Source organism: Dasypus novemcinctus, chromosome X (assembly GCF_030445035.2).
Source record: "Dasypus novemcinctus isolate mDasNov1 chromosome X, mDasNov1.1.hap2, whole genome shotgun sequence".
NCBI classification, from domain to species: Eukaryota; Metazoa; Chordata; class Mammalia; order Cingulata; family Dasypodidae; genus Dasypus; species Dasypus novemcinctus.
Window position 1 is genome coordinate 72496603 of NC_080704.1, and position 14173 is coordinate 72510775.

The 14173-nt window shown below is 40.6% G+C and overlaps 1 pseudogene; it reads right to left on the minus strand.

Annotated features, from left to right (window-relative positions):
- Positions 1–13961, minus strand: part of LOC101430789 (cilium assembly protein DZIP1 pseudogene) — a 35842-nt pseudogene extending 21881 nt beyond the window's left edge.
- Positions 13962–14173: the final 212 nt, after the last annotated feature.

The window sequence follows — 14173 nt, forward strand, 5'->3', positions numbered from 1 at the left end:
GTATGCCAACAAGAAAACTCCCCTTCAAGAAATTCTAAAGGGAGTTCTGCAAGGTGAAAAGGAAAAACAGGACAGGTAGAGTTGGAGGAGAGTATAAGAGCAACATAAAAGACAAAAAGAAGGGAAACAAACAAACAAACAAAATATGACAAACACAAGTCCAATTAAAATATGGCTAACACAAATAATTCCTTGAAAGTAATAACGTTGAATGTCAATGGATTAAACTCACCTATCAAAAGATTCAGAGTGGGACACTGGATAAGGAAATATGACCCATCTATATGCTGTCTACAAGAGACACATCTTAGACCCAGAGAGACATGGAGGCTGAAAGTGAATGATTGGAAAACAATTGTACAAGCAAACAATAACCAGAAAAGGCAGGAGTAGCTATATTAATCAGACAAAATAGACTTTAAATGGAAAACAATTGTGAGAGACAAAGAAGGATACTACATATTACTGAAAGGGACAATCTCTCAAGAAGAATGAACAATCATAAATATTTATGCTCCTAACAAGGGTGCCTTTAAATACGTGAGGCAAACGCTGGAAAAACTAAGTGAAAGAATAGATGCATCTATAATTATAGTGGGGGATTTTAATACACCACTATCAACTCTGGTCAGAACATCTCAAAAGAGAATCACTAAAGAAACAAAATATTTGAACAGTATGCTAGAGGAGCTGGATCTAATAGACATATACAGATCATTACTCCCAAACACAGCAGGATATACATTTTTCTCAAGTGCACATGGGTCATTCTCCAAGACAGACCATAAACTAGGCCACAAAGAAAGACTTAATGAATTCAGAAAGATCGGAATCATGCAAAATAATATCTCTTACCATGGTGGAGTGAAGCTGGAAATCTGCAAGGGCCAGAGGCCCAGATTTCACAAGATATGGAAATTAAACAGCACAGTCTTAGAAAAACTGTGGGTCAAAGGGGAAATCTCAAAAGAATTCAATTACTACCTTGAAACAAATGATAATAACACAACATACCAAAATTTATGGGATGCAGCAAAAGCAGTACTGAGAAGGAAATTTATAGCCATAAATTCAAACATCAAAAAAGAAGAAAGAGCAAAAATTGAAGAACTAACTGCATATTTGGAGGAGTTAGCAAAAAAACAACAAAGTAATCAAACAGGAAGAAGAAAGAAGGAAATAACAAAGATAAGAAAAGAACTAAATGAAATAGAAAATAAGAAAGCACTTAAAAAGATAAATAAGACAAAGAGCTGGTTTTTTGAGAAGATCAACAAGATTGACAAACCTTTAGCGAGACTAACAAAGAAAAAAAGAGAGAAGATGCAAATACACAAAATAAGAAATGAGAAAGGAGATATCAGCACTGACCACACAGAAATAAAGACTATCATAAGAGGATAGTTTGAAAAATTGTATTCCAACAAAAATGACAATTCAGAGGAAATGGTCAAATTCCTAGAATCACGTAAGCAGCCTATATTGACCAAAGAGGAAATTGATGATCTCAACAAACCAACCACAAGTAAAGAGATAGACTCAGTCGTTAAAAACGTCCCAACTAAGAAGAGCCCAGAGCCAGACGGCTTCACAGGTGAATTCTACAAAATATTCCGGAAAGAACTAACACCAATCCTGCTGAAACTCTTCCAAAAAATCGCAAATAGAAGGAACATTGCCTAACTCCTTCTATGATGCCAACATTACCCTAGTAACAAAGCCAAACAAAGATACCACAAGAAAGGAAAATTACAGACCATTTTCTCTAATGAACCTACATGCAAAAATACTTAACAAAATACTTGCTAAGCGTATTCAACAACACATTAAACTAATTATATAACACGACCAAATGGGACTCATTCCAGGTATGCAAGGATGGTTCAACATAAGAAAATCAATCAATGTAATACTCCATATAAAGAGATTGAAGGAAAAAAATCACATGATTATATCTTTAGATGCAGAAAAGCATTTGACAAAATATCACACCCTGTCTTGATAAAAACATTCCAAAAGATTGGAATACAAGGAAATTTTTGAATATGATAAAGAGTATATATGAAAAACCTACAACCAACATTGTTTACAATGGAGAAATGCTAAAATCCTTCCCTCTAAAGTGAGGAACAAGACAAGGATGCCCACTCTATCCCCTTCTATTTAACATTGTCTTAGTACTTGCTCAAGTACTGAGGCAAGAACCAGATATAAAAGGCATTCAAATTGGAAAGGAAGAAGTCAAAATTTCATTATTTGCAGATGATATGATCCTATACATAGAAAACACTGAGAGGTCTACAACAAAGCTTCTAGAACGCATAAATGAGTTTAGTAAAGTCGCAGGTTATAAGATCAATGTGCAAAAATCAGTAGTATTTCTGTACACCAATAATGAGCAAGATCAGGAGGAAATCAAGAAACAAATACCATTCACAATAGTAAATTAAAAAATCAAATATTGAGGAATAAATTTAACTAAAGATGTAAAAAACTTATACACTGAGAACTATACAAGACTGTTCAAGGAAATCAAAGAAGACCTAAATAAATGGAAGAATAATCCCTGTTCATGGATAGGAAGACTAAATATTATTAAGATGTCTATCCTACCAAAACTGATCTACATATTCAATGCAATCACAATAAAAATCAAAACAGCCTTAAGGAACTAGAAAAACTAACTATGAAATTTATTTGGAAAGGAAAGAGGCCCCAAATAGCCAAAGACATATTGAAAAAGAAAAACGAAATTGGGGGAATCACACTATCTGACTTCAAAACATACTACAAAGCTACAGTAGTGAAAAAAGCATGGTATTGGCATAAGAAGAGACACACAAACCAATGGAATCGAATTGAAAGTTCTGATATACAACCTCATATATATAGCCATATAATATTCAATAAAGCCACCAAATACTTTCAACTGGGAGAGAACAGCCTATTCAAAAAATGGTGCCTAGAGAACTGGATATCCATATGTAGAAGAATGAAAGAAGATTACCATCTCACACCTTATACAAAGATCAACTCAAGATGGATCAAAGACCTAAATATAAGAGCCAAGACCATAAAGACCTTGGAAAGCAGTGTAGGGAAACATCTACAAGACCTTGTAAGAGGAAATGGCATCATGAATATTACACCAAAAGCACGAGCAGCAACAGAACAAACAGATAAATGGGACTTCCTCAAAATTAAAGCCTTCTGCACCTCAAAGGAGTTTGCCAAGAAAGTAAAAAGGGAACCCACACAATGGGAGACAATATTTGGCAACCATATATCTGATAAGAGACTTATAACTTGTATACATAAAGAACTTCTTATATCTTGAAAATAAAAAGATAAACAACCCATTTAAAAAATGGGAAAAAGATTTCAACAGACACTTCTCCAAAGAAGAAATACAAATGGCTAAAAAGCACATGAAAAAATGCTCCAAATCTCTAGCTATCAGGGAAATGCAAATCAAAAGTACAATGAGATACCATCTTACTCCCATACGATTGGCAGCTATGAAAAAAACAGAAGAATACAAATGCTGGAGAGGATGTGAAGAAAGGGGAACACTCATCCACTGCTGGTGGGAATGCAGAAGGATCCAACCATTCTGGAGGACAGTTTGGCGGTTTCTCAAAAAACTAACCATGGATTTGCCATATAATCCAGCAGTACCACTGCTGGGTATATACCCAACAGAACTGAAAACAAGGACACAAACCGATATATGCACATCAATGTTCATAGCAGCATTGTTCACTATCACCAAAAGTTGGAATCAACTCAAATGCCCATCAACAGATGAGTGGATCAATAAAATGCGGTACATACATACAATGGAATACTACTCGGCTGTAAGAACAAATACACTACAAACACACATGATAACATGGATGAATCTTGAGAACCTTATGTTGAGTGAAGCAACCCAAGCATTGAAAGACAAATACTACATGACCTCAGTGATATGAAATAAGCAAACTGCCTCAGAAAGCTAGAGACTGGAAGATAAGCTTACAGGAAATCAGGGGGTGGGGGTGGAGGAAGGATGTGAGCTGACATCTGCAGGGGTGGAATCTATGATGAGCTGGCGGTATGTATGAGCACAAAGAAGAGATAAAATGGGGGCAAGAGGTTGCCTTTGGGTGGGGCTTTTTGGGTTTGAGGGGGGCTGGGGATGGGCGGATGGGTAATATTGTCCAAAGCATTGGGGGGAGGGAGGGGCAACATACGAACATAGGCGATTATTAGGTGTTGGTTGAGAGTAAAATGCTGAGAAAACCGTATCAAAATATAATTCGTAGGTTTACCTGTTTAGGATGCTCGGAGAGGATGGTCTGATGCGGGCCGGACTTCTGGGGAATGTCTGAATGCTCATTTTGCCAGGGTGGGTTGTACCACTGGGTAGAGACCCAAGTAGTGAGAGTGGTGGTGGACACATATCCTGGGGAGGACTAATGCCATCACATAGAGTGAACTGTATCTTTCAAGAGAAAGGGTGGTTCCCAGGGCATGGGCAGTTGAGCAAGTCAGGCCCTCAACACTGTTGTAAGTATCTCTGGACGTGACTCCTTGGGAAATGGAGACTGGTTGTTACTGTGGGCCCCATGGGGAGGGGAAATGGATGTTAAATTGATGGAACCAAGGTAAATGTGGGGGCAAGAGAGGAGTTTTGTGAGAGTACAAAAGGATGGTTATAAAACATGTAATATTACACCAAAAACTTATAGGGGATGACAGACTAATAATGTAAACCATAATGTAAAACATAGGATAACTAAAAAATTTAGAGAACTGTACATCCTAAAGTATGGACCACAATGTAAGCACAGATGTCACCTTGTTTTAAAGCTATTGTCTCAGAGTCTGTACATCAGTTTCAGTAAATACGATATGAATAAGTTAAAAGATTATCGCTGTGGAAGGGAAAAGGTTTTATGGCGGATGTGTGGGTGTACTGTATATTGTATATATGAATTACTGTGATCTAAGGCTCTTGAGAAGAGAAGCTCAATAATTAGGAAAAAAGAAAAGAAAAAACAGGATGTAGAATTTGTCCAAATCAATATGTATTCTATATCTAACCTTTAAACTCATCGCTATATTCCATTTTACTAGTAAGGGAACCTGACATTATATTGGGCTTCACTTTTCAGGAAGTTTTCAATCACAGAGTGGTTCAACAATGGCAATGGAGGAATACTGGTATGGGATGTTATTGACAGGTGATATATGGTTGACAGGGAGTTATACAGGGCATGTGTCCAGGGTGCATGGAAATGTTTGGATATACTCATAGTGGAAACAATTAAAAACAACAGCTGGGGGGTTAGTCCACCAGGTGCAGTCATAAGGATCAGGAAGTAAAGAGTGTCCAGCAGTGAGCCCCTGATACTAATGAGTATGCTTGTGAGCCTGAAATAAGAACAAGGCCTAGAGCAGCACTGTGCCTAAGAGTTCCCTCCTGACAGCCTCCGTGTTAATCAAGTGTGGCCAGTCTCGAAGCCAACCTCAGCATGTAAATGCAATGCCTTCTCCGCAGTGTGGGACATGACACCCGGGGATGAGCCTCCCTGGCACCGAGGGATCACTACCAAGTACCAGCTGATGATGTAACTAGAAAATGACCTTAAATTATAGGTTCAACACAGACCAGCAGAATATCCCCATCTACATATAATAACAGGAGTTTAAAATGCTGTTTGACCTAAAGTAAGGGGGAAATGGAAAAGACAAATGAGTTCATATGGCTATGATTTTCTAAAAAAGAGTCTGGAGGTTGTCAGAAGGATTGCCCTTATGCACACCTGAGCAGAGTCTCAGAGACAGATAAAGTAGATACAGCCCTAGATATTGGTCCTTTTTAGGGCTAAAGAGACCCACAGGTTCTATGGTCACAGCAGATGGGGTTCACTGCCATGCCATTTGGCCCTTCTTTGGAGCTGGTGTTTCTGCTTGATGGAGCTGGACTCAGATGGGATCTCTTTTCACAAGACTTTCATGCTACTTTACTGGAATTGTAGTTGGTGCTGGGGCTTAAGATATATCTAGGGGATTTGAATCTCTGGACTGACAATATGATAGCCAGGCCCTGACCTCAACAGACTTCAGCTCCTACACTCTGATTTATTGGACTTACTCCACTCCGATAACATGGAGTTGAAGAATGTCAACCATCACCCATGGAGCCTAGAGTGCCTACAACTGAAAGCAGGAGGATTGCATCCAATATCCATGTGGAATCTAAACCCCCTCTTGATCTAGATGTGGAATGGACACAACCAAGCCAAGGTCCACAGGAAGGAGGAATACAGTAAGAATCAGAGTAGACTTAATGATATTCTATTCATGAACTATTATGGTTAATAACTGAGAAAATGTGGCATTGATGTGGAAAAAGTGGCCATGGTGGCTGCTGGGTGCGGGGAATGGGAGGAAGAGAAGAGATGTGGAGGCATTCTCAGGACTTGGAGTTGTCCTGGGTGGTGCTCCAGGGACAATTGCCGGAGATTGTATTTCCTCCTATGGCCCACTGGATGGAACGTGGGAAAGTCTGGGCTATGGTGTGGAACACGGCACATGGGGTGCACCGATGCCCAGAGATGTACTCACCAGACGCAATGGATGTGACATGATGACGGGGGAGAGTGTTGTTGGGGGGGGGGAGTGATGAGGTGGGGGCAGTAGGAGTGAATGGGGACCTCATTTTTTTAATCTAATATCTTTTAAAAAATGAATAAATTGAGTAGAATTTGGAAAAATAAACCCATAATATTTTGACACATCTCCAGTTGATTCTGTTTTTCTACAGAACCCTGACTAATACAATCTGTGTCTACTCTTTTTATTTCTTGGACATATTTGTGAGTCTACTTTCTGCTAAAAAGCAGCTTTTGGGGAAGCGGCTGTTGCTCAAACAGTCGGGTGCCCATTTACCATATCGGAGGCCCTGGGTTTGCGTCCGAGGATCTCCTTGTGAGGGCAAGGTGGCCCGTGTGCTGCAGAGAGCTGATGGCCCATGTACTGTGGAGAGCTGACACAGAAAGATGATGCAACAGAGAGAGACAAACAGACACAGAAAAAACATGCAGTGAATAGACCCAGAGAACAGACAGCAAAAAAACAAGACACAAGGGGGGTGGATAAATAAATATTTTTTTAAAAAAACAGTTTTTTGTTTTATTGTTCAACTCCATGACATTTTTTACTAACATTTCATTAATTTCTGCCAAATTTATTAATTCTTTCCTTCTACTTTCTTCTACCTCCTTCATTTCCATCACTCCCTGTTACTAATTGTGAAAGGCCTCTGCTCCAAACTCTAAGCATCAAACAGAATTCCTCCCCCAAAAGCAGGATTAAAAAAAAAACATTATAACTTTTTGTGCCTTCTTTATTTTCTTTTAAATGTTACACTCAAAAAATATGAGGTATCCACATACACCACCCCCACTTCACTCCTCCCACATCAACAACCTCTTCCATTATTGCGGGACATTCATTGCATTTGGTATACATTTTGGAGCACTGTTGCACCACATGGACAGTGGTCTATAGTGTAGTCTACATGCTCTCCCATTCCACCTAGTGGGCCATGGCAGGCCACAAAATGTCCAGCATCTCTCCCTGCACCACCACCCAGGACAAATCCAAATCCAGAAAATGCACTCACATCATAACTCTTCTTCCCTTTCCCTACCATCAGCAGCTTTGTAGCCACTTTCTCCATATCAGTATTTCAATTTCTTCACTTACTAATCACAATAGTTCCCCAGCAGAACACCACTAAGTCCACTCTAATCTATACTCTATTCCTCCATCGTGTGGACCCTGGAATGTTTAAGTCCAGTCCCTTCTACATCAAGAGAGGGCTTAGATGCCACATGGATGATGGATGCAATTCTCCTGCTTGCAGTTGTAGGTACTCTTGGCTCCCTGGTGTGGTGGTTGATCTTCTTCACCTCCTTGTTAGTTGGCCAGGGTAAGTCCAATAAAATAGAGGGTAGGAGCTGCAAGTCTGCTGAGGCTCAAGGCCTGGCTGTCTCATGAACATTCCAGAAATTAAGGTGTCACAGGAATTAGTGATTGAGTCATATTCTCAAATTCTGGAGAGCCAGAAATTTTCCAGCTCATGAATGAGCAGGAATTTGTTCAGGAGAACCAAGGACTAAGATTATTTGGCAAAGAATCATGCCAAATAGCAAGGCCCATTTCCCTATTGCAGACAGAATTTACATTGGTGGAGTCCGAAGACCCAGATATCAGAAATTATCACTATATTTCATTTTCCTATTAATTTAATTTGGAAATATATTAGGTTTTATTTTTGAAGAAGTTTTAGATGACAAAGAGGTTCAACTGAGGCATGGAACATTGGTGGGGTGTTATTGATGGGGGGCACATGTTTGGAGAGAGTTCTCCAGGGAATGTATATAGGGTACATAAAAATGCTTGGATATATCTTGAGTATTTTCATAGTAGTTAGTTACAAACAATAACTGAGGGAGTGCTGAGTTCCTGGCCAGGGGAGCTCTGTCACATTACCCAATGGAATAGCAACAATCCCCCAAGTACAATAGCAAAGACCAACAAAGAAGAATAGTTCAATGATGAGCCCTTCATACTGATGACTATGCTTATGAGCCTGTGTGCCTGAAATATGAACCAAGCCTAGAGTTGTAAGGTGCCTCAAAGTTACCTCCTGAGAGCCTCCATGTTGCTCAAATGTGGCCACTCTCTAAGCCAAACTCAGCATGTAAATGCATTACCTTCCCCCCCAGAGTAGGATATGACTCCCAGGGATGAGCCTCCCTGGTGCTGAAGAATTACTACCAATCACTATCTGGTAATGCAACTATAAAGAGACCTTGAATAAAAGGGTCAACTAAGACCAGCAGAATATCTCAGCCTACATGTAGGATCATGTGTTAAAAACTGATTTTTGACCTTGAATGAAAGGGGGAAATGGCAAAGACAAATGAGTTTATATGGCTAAGAGGCTTCAAAAAAAGTCAGGAGATCATCAGAGTGGTCATGCTTATGCACACCTCAGCAGGACCCCAGAGACAGTCAAAGTAGGTACAACTCCAGGTAGTGATTCTCCTGAGGGCTACAGAGACCCACAGGTTCTATGGTCATGGCAGATGGTTCTGGAGTTCAGTGCCTTGTCAGTGAGCCCTACTTTGTAATTTGTCTTCCTGAGTGTGATGGAGTTGGACTCAGATGTGACCTTTCTACACATGCCTCTTCTGTCACTTTTACTGAACTTGTGGTTGGTGCTAGGGTTGGTGTATACTCAGGAGGCTTGAATCTCTGGAGTGGCCATGTGTCAGCTGGGCCCTGAGCCTCAGCAGAGTTGCAACTTCTACTTTCTGATTCGTTGGACTTACCCAGGTAAGCTACCAAGGAGGTGAGGATGGTCAGTCACCACACTAGGGAACCAAGAGTGCCTACAACTGTAAGCAAGAGAATTGCATCTATCATCCATGTGAGATCTAAGCCCCCTCTTGATATAGAGGTGGAGTGGACATCACCATCCCAGGGTCCACAGGATGGAGGAATAAAATATGGATTAGAGGGGACTTACTGATATTCTACTATAGAACTATTGTGACTAGTAATGGAAGAAATTGTCACACTGATGTGGAGAAAGTGGACACAGTAGTTGCTGAGGACAGGGAGAGGGAAGAAGAGATGTGATGTGGGGGCATTTTTGGGACTTGGAGTTGTCCTAAATGATATTGCAGTGACAGATGCCTAACATTATATATCCTGCCATAACCCACTGAATGGACTGGGGGAGAGTGTAAACTACAACATAAACTATTATCCATGTGATGCAGCAGTGCTCCAAAATGTATTCACCAAATGCAATGAATGTGCCACAATTATGAAAGAAGTTGTTGATGTGGGAGGAGTGCGGTGGAGGGATGTGGGATATTGGGAACCTCTTATATTTTTTAATGTAACAATTTTTGTGATCTATTTATCTTCAAAAAAATACACTATGTCCGCAAGCCTTGTGGAGTGCCACTGGCCAGAGAGCCGACTCAGCAAGATGATGCAATAAAAAAAGGGAGACAAGTCAAAAGACAGAAGAGCGCATAGTGAATGGACACAGAGAGCAGACAACAAGCAAGCCACAAGTGGGTGGGAATAAATAAAAAGAAATACAGACACAGAGAAGAACACACAGTGAATGGACATAGAGAGCAGACAGCAAGCAGTCTGCAAGGTGGGGTAATAAAAAAAATACACTTAAAAAATGATGGGAGTGGGGGGTGTGGAGAAAAAAGTAACAATTCAGAGACTTGTACATCATAAATAAGCTGAAAGATATACTGTAAAGACATTATATCCTCTCTCTGGCCTTCTCTCAGTGTTAGATAAGTTGATTCCTTCTATTTTCAGGCTATAATTGCTCTGAAGGAAGGGATAATATATGTCTCCCTTGATTATCACTTATCTCCAATACTTTGCCTGCCACACAGTAGGCTCTCCATGACTACTGACTGAATAAATGAATGAATGAAGCTCTCTAAGTCTGTGAGGTACATGTCAGGATAGGAAAATCACAGGATGTTGAAGAAAGAAAAATATTGTCTTTTGTATCCTCTGTAAAACATAATGCATTTGTTGACTACATGAATGAATGAGTGGTTTAATGCTTTTATGGCCTAAATAATCCATGAATATGTCCGTATCTCTGATCCTCACTGACACCAACCTAATAGAAACCATAATATCTCTTGTCTGGTTTACTTACAAAACATCCATACCTGTCTCCCTAATTCTTTGAATTCCTGCTCAGCAACTAGCGTGTTCTTTCCAAAACCCAAATATAGCCTAGTTACTTTTCTAATGAATCTCTTTGGTAGTTCCCTATTGCTCTTAGGAAATGTCCATTTTCTTCCTGGGTCCAACAAAGTCCTTGCCCACTTTTCCAGCCTTGTCTCATGTCATTCAGTTTGTGCTAAGTGGCAGGCACACACTGACCTTTTTCATCCTCAGATGTATCTTCCTCCTTGCTGTCTCAGGACTTGTGCACATGCTTTCTCCTCTGCCTCAGCTCTCTTTCCTCTCTTTAATTTAATTTCTATTAAAAATCAGTCTTCCACTCAAACATCACTTCCTTATGGAAGTCTTCCCTTATTTAGGACTAGGTCAGGTTCTCTATGTGCCCTCATAGCACATTGCACTTCTCTTTTTCAGAAAATAAAATTGTACTTAATTAATTTCACATGTAAATCCCAGCTGAATATTGAGCTTTAAACTAGAATGAAAGATTCATGAATTCAAGAACTGTATTGAGGGCTGAGCTAGGAGCTGTACCCTCAATTCTTGGAAAAAGTATGTGTTTACTATTGCATAAAGAAATAGAGGTAGGAGTTGAGGGCAAAGGAGTATTTAAAAAATCCCAGCTTGGACGTATTTAAAAAATCCTGTCATGGCCCACTGAGTGGACTGGGGGAGAGTGTAGACTACAGTGTGGACCACTGTTCATGTGGTGCAGCAGTGCTCCAAAATGTATTCGCCAGGTGCAGTGGATGTGCTGCAAGGATGGAAGAGGTTGTTGATGTGAGCAGGGTGGGGTGGGTGAGGTGGGGGGCATTATATTTTTTTAATGAAACATTTAAAAGAAAATAAAGAAGAAAAAATAAATAAATAAACGTTACAAAAAAAAATTCCCAGCTTAGTTTCTGTCTTGGTTGACCAAGTAGATGGTAGAACTTCAGATATGAGATAAAGGGAAAAGAAATTCAGTTTTGCAAGTAATTGGAGGTACCTGTGAAGACATGTGGTAAGCAGTTTGATACATGGGTCTGGAATTGGGGAAAGCAGCCTGGGATGTGGACATAAATTTAAAAGCCATTATTAGCTCCAGGTAACGGTTGAAGTTGATTAAGTGGATGAGATCATCCAGGGAATGAGTGTAACATAAAAGGGAGAGAGGGTCAAGTACATGAATTTGTAGAACATCAACAACTAGAGGATAGGCAGGGGAAAAGAAAATACAGAAGGAAAAGAAGAAGAAATGAACAGAGAAGCAAAGAAAATCCCAAATAGTATGGCACCTCAGAGGCCAAGAATCGTCAGGGTTAAAAGTAGCATGAGAGTCAGATGAGACAAGGACTGGCTTCAGCAGTGAGAGAACACTGATAGAATGATTAAGGAAGTGGGTCTATGGTTGAAGCAAAAGTGAAGGCTTCAGGGAAGCGGACTTTGGTCCAGTGGTTGGGGCGTCCGTCTACCATATGGGAGGTCCGTGGTTCAAACCCCGGGCCTCCTTGACCCGTGTGGAGCTGGCCCACGTGCAGCGCTGATGCGCGCAAGGAGTGCCGTGCCACGCAAGGGTGTCCCCCGCGTGGGGGAGTCCCACGCGCAAGGGGTGCGCCCGTGAGGAAAGCCGCCCAGCGTGAAAAGAAAGTGCAGCCTGTCCAGGAATGGCGCCGCCCACACTTCCCGTGCCGCTGACCACAACGGAGGCAGACAAAGAAACAAGACGCAGCAAATAGACACCAAGAACAGACAACCGGGGGGGGGGGGGGGGGAATTAAATAAATAAATAAATCTTAAAAAAAAAAAAAGTGAAGGCTTCAAAGTCCTGAATAATCAGCACTCTTCTTCCAAGCCAATTGAGAAGGGAAGGAGAAAGAGGACCAGGGAAGAACCTAGAGAAAGACCAGGTTCTAGGAAAGCTTCCCCCCCCCCCTTTTAATATGAGAGAAACTTTAATTTTTCTGAATATTTTTAGGCTACATAACAATTAAATTACCCTTCCATATTTTAGAGCAGGTTACCCCAACATGCAATTTGCTCCCTGTCACCGGTGCTCAAAAGGCTGAGTACAGAACCACCTAACCATGTCTTTTTACATTTATAAAATGAGTCCAAGTTAAGTTGAATTCAAGTTTCTGTAAAGCCATTTGCACAAATCTATTATGGCATAATGGAAAGAATCTGATAAACCTAGATCTAGAATCCTAACTCTGCCAGTAACTAGTGGACCATCTCATACAAGGTATTTAGCCCCCTCTGTCTCAGTTTTTCTTATGGGCAAACAAACTCCAAAAAAATCATACTTAAGTTCAAAGGAGTGAATGGATGTTGAGAGTTGTTGTAATATGAAATGCTATAGTGATGCCAAGGATTACAGAACCCTTGAAGAAGCCAAAAAATTACTTTTAGTTAATAAACATTTATTAAAACAAATTTTATTTCATGAAAATTGTTCATGTTGTAACAACTCTGTGAGGTAAGTACTGGTATTATCTCCATTTTACAGATGAGGAAACTGAGGCACAGACAGGTTAAGAGGCTTACCTAAAGTCACACAGCTATGGATTAGTGGAATAAAGATGTAAAACCAGAGTCTGACTCTAGAGTTCACTATTCACTATGTTTTGTTATCCTTGGCCTAAAATCCCATCCTCTAAAGAGAGAATTCACCAACCCCTTCTGAAAAACCTGATGAAAGGTACAGACCTTCTCTGCCAGAAATGCAGAGAAACAAACTTATTTGTGAATATCCTGTTTCAAGGAGTTCATTCACTGATCTTCATCACTGTCACAAACCCTTGCCATGTGGTACATGCAGGGGTCTCAGATTAAGAGTTCTTGTTCTAATGTTTAAACTCTACTAATCTTAAATTCTTTAACTGCCTCAAACCCTGTAATAAAAATCCAGTTCTGGAAACAGTAGGGAGTGGTTGCGGCTTTCATGTTGCCTTCTACCGCCGCCTGCTGGAGGACAGAAGGTAAAGACAATAACATCGCCGTATCTGTTGCTTAACGACTTCTCCAGACCTCTCGAAGCACTTTCACAGGAAGCCGTACTCATAGATCCACCACCCCAAACCCCAAACACAGCCGCCAGGAACGGAATCCAACTTCCAGGCAGCCTCGATAAGCCCAAAGGTGGTGCTCTGCGGTACAGCGCGAGAGGGTGTCGCCGCCATTTTAGCGTCTTCTACATCTGTCTGAGTCACGAGGAAGCGGGGAGATACCCTTTGAATTTCAGCAGAGGGCGCTGGAGTACGCCTTTTTTGGTCGAAGGCTGTGAAAATGGCTGAATTCTCAACAAGTTAGAACCTGTGCTTTCGGGGTTGGAATTCATGTCTCCTTCGCAGGCTGAATGCACTTACTAGACAGGCATCCGCTCAAACTTTCC